Source organism: Lactuca sativa, chromosome 1 (assembly GCF_002870075.4).
Source record: "Lactuca sativa cultivar Salinas chromosome 1, Lsat_Salinas_v11, whole genome shotgun sequence".
Lineage (NCBI taxonomy): Eukaryota > Viridiplantae > Streptophyta > Magnoliopsida > Asterales > Asteraceae > Lactuca > Lactuca sativa.
Genome location: NC_056623.2, coordinates 45,935,910 through 45,941,847, shown reverse-complemented (window position 1 = coordinate 45,941,847; position 5,938 = coordinate 45,935,910). Strand labels below are relative to the sequence as shown.

The following is a 5,938-nucleotide window of genomic DNA, read 5'->3' as shown; positions in this document are numbered from 1 at the left end:
CTTTTGCATTCTTCCAAAACCAATGGCTCCTAAAAGAATGAATTGTTCAGAAAATGAAGAATAAAACTTACCACGAGTATGGGTAGCGGCTTCAGAAGACCCAGTAACGCCTCTTAATTTTTGGATAAAAGTTGAAAATGTTTTCCATGATTTCATGAGTTGCTAAAGTCGTAGTCTTGATTAAATATGTTTGAAGTATTGCTATATGAGGGTTAAATGCCTTGAATTCAATGGTATTTATAACTTTGTTATAAACAACGTACATGAAGGCGACCCGTTTGTTGTAGCCATGCAGCAATATGAAGACACGAAACACACACCGTTTAAACACATCAAAGTTTGGCGAAAATTAAGAGAGTGTCCAAAATTTAATGATTAAAAAAAGGTTTAAAAACTAGTTTAAGTTGTTTGTGGTTGCATTTTAAAGGTTTTTTTATGTTTTTTTATTATTTTATTTTATGTTGTTTGTTTTAAATTAATGTAATCTTGTTTCATTGAATAAAAACTAGTTTAAAAAATATGTTTTATTGTGTTTTTGAATTAAATTTAATTAAAAAAATATGTGTTATTGTGTTTTAATGTATTTTTGAATTAAATTTAAAAAAAATGAGGTGAAGTGACGTGTTTAGTGGTAGATATCTCATGTTAGTGGTAAGGGAATGTGGTGCTGATGTGGCCCCCACCATATATATATGGTATATGGTGGGTATAACGGATGGTCTTATGACAAAATTTGTAAAAAAAACTTAAAAATTAAAAAAAAATGATCAAATTTACAAACATTTATTAAAGATGGGCCAAATATGTCAATTAGTAAACTTTAGAGCCACATATGTCAAGTAAGAAATTTAAAAAAGCAAAATTTATATACATGTTAAAAAGGACTAAAGTAAGGAATAGTGAACATCCATTATTTTTGGCAGAACTAGTCCTTTGGTTATAGGTATGTGTTCTTCTGTGGCTTTGTTGCTGCCGATTTTTTATGAAGCATATTATGTTATTTTGTCAATTCTTTATGATACATGTCGTTCTTTCCTTCCCTCTTCCGATGTAATTGATACATGTCATTACCACCGCCTTAAATCCCTCTTTCCACTTCCTGATCCATGTCACCACTACCCTCTGTGAAGGCTTCTCTTTAGAACCGTATGAGAACTGCCATCACCACCGTCAGCTTGCATCATCGATCTCCGCCAGCTGTAACCATCATCGTCACGTCGTCGCTGCCTTCAGGTGATGTACCAAATCTCTCATTCAATATGTTCTCCTTCTCGATTGTTCTAATTTTAACGCAACAAATATTCCACCGCCTTAACATAGGTATGCGTTTCAAACACCCCTTTCATCTCTCTTCTAATGGCTATTCTGTAACATCTTCGTCTGCTGTGTGACCTCCGTTAATCTTTCTCCTCATTCTCTTTTCTAGCATCACCTGACGTTGCGGCTAACAAGCAACCCTAACCTTCATCGGGTATCTTCAGCAATTGGCGACGGCTTCGCAGTTTTGAGGTTTTGGGCGCCAGTTGGACGACGATGGCGGTTCTATCGAATGACGTTGGTCTAATAATCTGTTAACGATGATGATCCACACACGGATTTGAGATTATCTGAAACCCGTTGAAGCCACCATCTTCCTCTGTTGATTCATGTCTTTACACCGCCTCACTACCTTCTTCTACTCTACCACCACCTCTTCCGATCAGATGCGTTCTAAATGTTCTTTCATCCCGATTATGAACGAGGTTGACTTTAGTTAATTTAATTCTCTCCAACTGAAGTTGGTCTTTTTTGTTATGAATTTTATGTGCTCACTGATTTGAAATAAATTTGGCAATTAAGGCTTTAAGTGAAAGTCGAGCTTTTTGTTTGGGTATTAAAGCATGTTTCATCTCTTGTTTTTTTAAATGATTATTCCAATTTCCATTGAAACTTGTAACGCAAAAGCGATGATGTTGATACACAGGTGGAGAAGAAGTTCGGGGAAACATTCTTCAAAACTGGACCTTTCGTATTTTGTTTGTTTTGTTCCTCAAGGTTCGTTGTTTCGTCAACTGACTACTGTGCTTGATTAATTACTTTCTTTTTTGAATACTGCTCTGTTTGTTCAAAGCCTAGATCGATTGAATACCTCCTCCAAAAAGGAAAAGATACCATACCACGTGTTCGATGAAATGCTCAAGAGAAACATCCTACAATATTTTCCATATGAATAATCCTACGAATGTTTACATGAATCTTTGAGTGATATTTCTATAAAAGTGTATTTGTAATGTTTTATTTTTAATTTTTATCACAGCTTTTTAAAAACTTAATCGTATAGAAAGGTTTTAGTAGTTCCAACTGATACACTCTATGGTTTTGCTTCTAATTCATGGTAATTCTTTGTGGATTCATTGCTTTTCCAAGACCATCGGTCTTCTTCCTCAGTTCTACCGACTGAAAAACATTTGAAATCGAATTTGGGGATTTAAGTGAATATCGATTTTCTAATTTTTGATTTCTTTATTTACAAATTCGAGCCAAAATTGATCGGCACCACCTGGGGTCGTAGGCTTTCTTTTCTTCCCTCCACTTACCCGATTTGTATCCATTTTTCCTATCGGAGCCGTCATCTTGGGATGCTTCCTGTACTAAAAAGAACTCATAAAGCTCAAGTCAGCAATCAATGCATTATATGACATCTGTCCCGAGCAAGTCTTAAATAAACGAACATAGTTACCTTTTCTATTTGAATAATAGTATATGCCCATTTTACCATTTGTTAGGATTTATTGCAAACTTGCCACTAGGGATTCCCATGGCCACTTTCTTCCAATCCAAGGACTAAATGACATAAATTTAAACTCGTTGTTTGTGTGATACTTGTATATGCCGGGTAGGGAGGTGAGTGTGGACAAGGTCCCTTATCTCACCATTGGCAGAGTCTTAAATAAACGAACACAGTTACCTTTTCTATTTGAATAATAGTATATGCCCATTTTACCCTTTGTTAGGATTTATTGCAACAATAGCAAAAATTAACCAATGTTTCCATATTTATTTTAGCCTGCTTTGATTGAAACGACGTAAATTTTCAAAACAAATTTTCATTTTTCAACACCCAAATTTATATTTAAACATTCTCAAAACATATGTTCCACAATAGTTATCAAAATAATACATATCCCAAGATCACAATAAAATCCCCTGACTGTGTATACGGATCACGTCGGCGCCTTACCATGGTCCTCGCTAGTACCTGAAACACATATCACAACAACTGTAAGCACAAATGCTTAGTGAGTTCCCCAAAATACCACTTACACACATATGCCTTTCCAGGCCTTACTCCACACGACCTTCCGATCCATAATTTCCCTGACCTTCCGGTTCACATCATAATGCCTTCCGGCCCATCTCAAGCATATCATCCATATCACATACATAGTGCATACAAAACATGCAACTCATATCATACGATACATATATCTCAAAGCATACCATACCTTCCGGTCACACATAGGTACCCTTCCAGGTACAGTATAGTGAGAAGACTTACCTCAGATGTCTCAGTAAATCTCTAACTCGGTAGAAATACGATCTAGCTCCGCCTAATCACATAAAGTAAATACTCTCATAAATATATCTCGCGGGACTAGACTCAACCCTTTCTTGGCACCCTTAGGAGGGAAAAAGACCATTTTACCCCTCTTTTGACTCAAAGGCCACATTTCCGACCAAATCCTAAAAGTCAACAAAAGTCAACGGTCAAACTTTGACCCGACTCGTCGAGTGCACTTGGGTGACTTGGCGAGTCTACACGTGTCCACTAACTCTATAGTCTCGCTTGGCACGTCGAGTTCCTCCCCCTGCTCAACGAGTCACACCTGGCATGAATCGCGGGGCCACCCCGATTCAACTCGCCGAGTCTCAAGATCAACTCGGCGAGTTCTGCTTTGAACTCCAGTCCTCTAATCCCCCCCTGACTCACTGAGTTATTCCCCCAACTCGGCAGGTCCACTCACTAAGTGATTCACGGGAAACCCTAACCCTACTCGCCGAGTCTGCCCTTGCACTCGACGAGTTCATGCCATGCACAAACTCAAATGGCCTCCTAAGGTCAGATTTGTTCCTCTAATCCATAGATCTAGCCTTTCCAAGCACTATAATCACGTAAAGTCTCAATCTTGATGCACAAGCAACATCCATATGACCATATATGATGATTTAGCCCCAAATACCTTAACCCAAGGTCATGACCTCCATTGTTCTTCATAAAGTTTGATTAATAAGGCTCTCTGGACCTCTATGGGTCCAGATCTAAAGTCTCATCACCAAAAAGGGACTATTTGGACCTCAAATCAACTTAGACAAGGGCACAAGAAACCCTAAAACCATATATCCATCCCAACAACAGAAGGAGAGTCGAAGTAATACCTCAAATGAAATGATCTTAGCCTCAAATCCTCAGAATAACAACCTCCTTTGCTTTCCCTTGGCTAGAACATCCTTCTTCTTGCTAAAAAACACCACAAAGGTCAAGAATGACTCTTTTTCTTTCTCAAAACGCTCCAGCACTCTAGGGTTTCTCTCAATGGACTGGTGGCCACAAATGACGGCCATAAGGGCCTTTAAATAGGGCGCAAACCCAAGAAATTAGGGTTTCATTAAACAGCGTGGACTCGCCGAGTCCTTCATTAATCAGACCACTCCAAGTCGCGATCCAACTCGGCGAGTCGGGACTCCTACTCGCCGAGTGTCTCTCCAAAAATTCAATATAAATGAATAAAATAATATACCTGGAAATACGGATGTTACAATTCTCCCCCACTAGAATCAGACTTCGCCCTCGAAGTCTCTCTCAGCAAATAACTCTGGGTACTACTCACGCATCTCTAACTCTGGCTCCCAAGTCAGCTCGGACCCCTTCCGATGTTGCCACTGGACCTGAACCAATGACACCTTGTTCCTCAAAATGTTGATCCTCTGATCCCGGATCGTGATCGGCCTCTCAACATAGTTTAGGCTCGCATCCACCTGAATTTCCTCTAGGGGAACCACTGCCGACTCATCGGCGATACACTTCCTCAACTGAGATACGTGGAAGGTATCATGAATCTAACTCAATTCGCAGGTAGCTCCAAACGATACCCTACTCTGCCCACCCTGGCGGTCACCCTGAAAGGACCAATATACCGAGGCCCCAACTTGCATCTCTTCCTAAATCGGATCACTCCTTTTCAAGGAGATACCTTCAGGAGTACGAAGTCACCGACTTGAAACTCGAGCTCCGAGCGACGCCTGTCCGCGTAGCTTTTCTGACAACTCTGAGCCATCAAAAACCTCTGTCTGACCTGCTGTATTTGTTCCGTCGTCTGACACACGATCTCTGTACTACCCATCACACGCTGCCCTACCTCTCCCCAGCAAATGGGGGTCAGACACCTCCTCCTATACAATAGCTCAAAGGGTGGCATACCAATGCTCGAATGATGGCTGTTGTTGTAGGAAAACTTTGCCAAGGGCAAGTACGTGTCCCAATTCCCGTCGAAATCCAACACACATGCTCGGAGCACGTCCTCAAGCGTCTGAATCGTCCGCTCACTCTGCCCATCAGTCTGTGGGTGGTATGCGGTACCGAAATGCAGCCTCATACCCAACTCCTCATGAAACTTCTTCCAAAATCTGGAAGTAAATCACACATCTCGATCTGAAACAATCGAGATCAGAACTCCATGCTGCGATACCACCTCCCTCACATACAACTCTGCCAGCCTCTCAGCAGAAGAGCTCTCACTGAAAGCAAGAAAGTGAGCGCTCTTCGTCAACCTGTCCACAATCACCCAAATTGCATCGACACCTCTAGCAGTCCTTGGTAATTTGGTGATAAAGTCCATGGTAACCTGCTCCCACTTCCACTCGGGAATCTCCAATGGCTGCAACTTACCATGTGGATGCT

The 5,938-nt window shown here is 40.6% G+C and overlaps 1 long non-coding RNA gene across 2 annotated transcripts; it reads left to right on the top strand.

Annotated features, from left to right (window-relative positions):
* Positions 1-1,034: 1,034 nt before the first annotated feature.
* LOC111882122 (uncharacterized) lies at positions 1,035-2,352 on the top strand. Of its 2 annotated transcripts, XR_002847063.3 has the most exons (4): positions 1,035-1,320; positions 1,427-1,742; positions 1,964-2,034; positions 2,142-2,351. It is a non-coding gene; the product is annotated as an uncharacterized LOC111882122 (long non-coding RNA). The 2 variants fall into 2 exon arrangements; XR_002847060.3 differs by having other exon boundaries at positions 1,037-1,320; positions 1,964-2,352.
* The last annotated feature ends 3,586 nt before the right edge of the window (positions 2,353-5,938 follow it).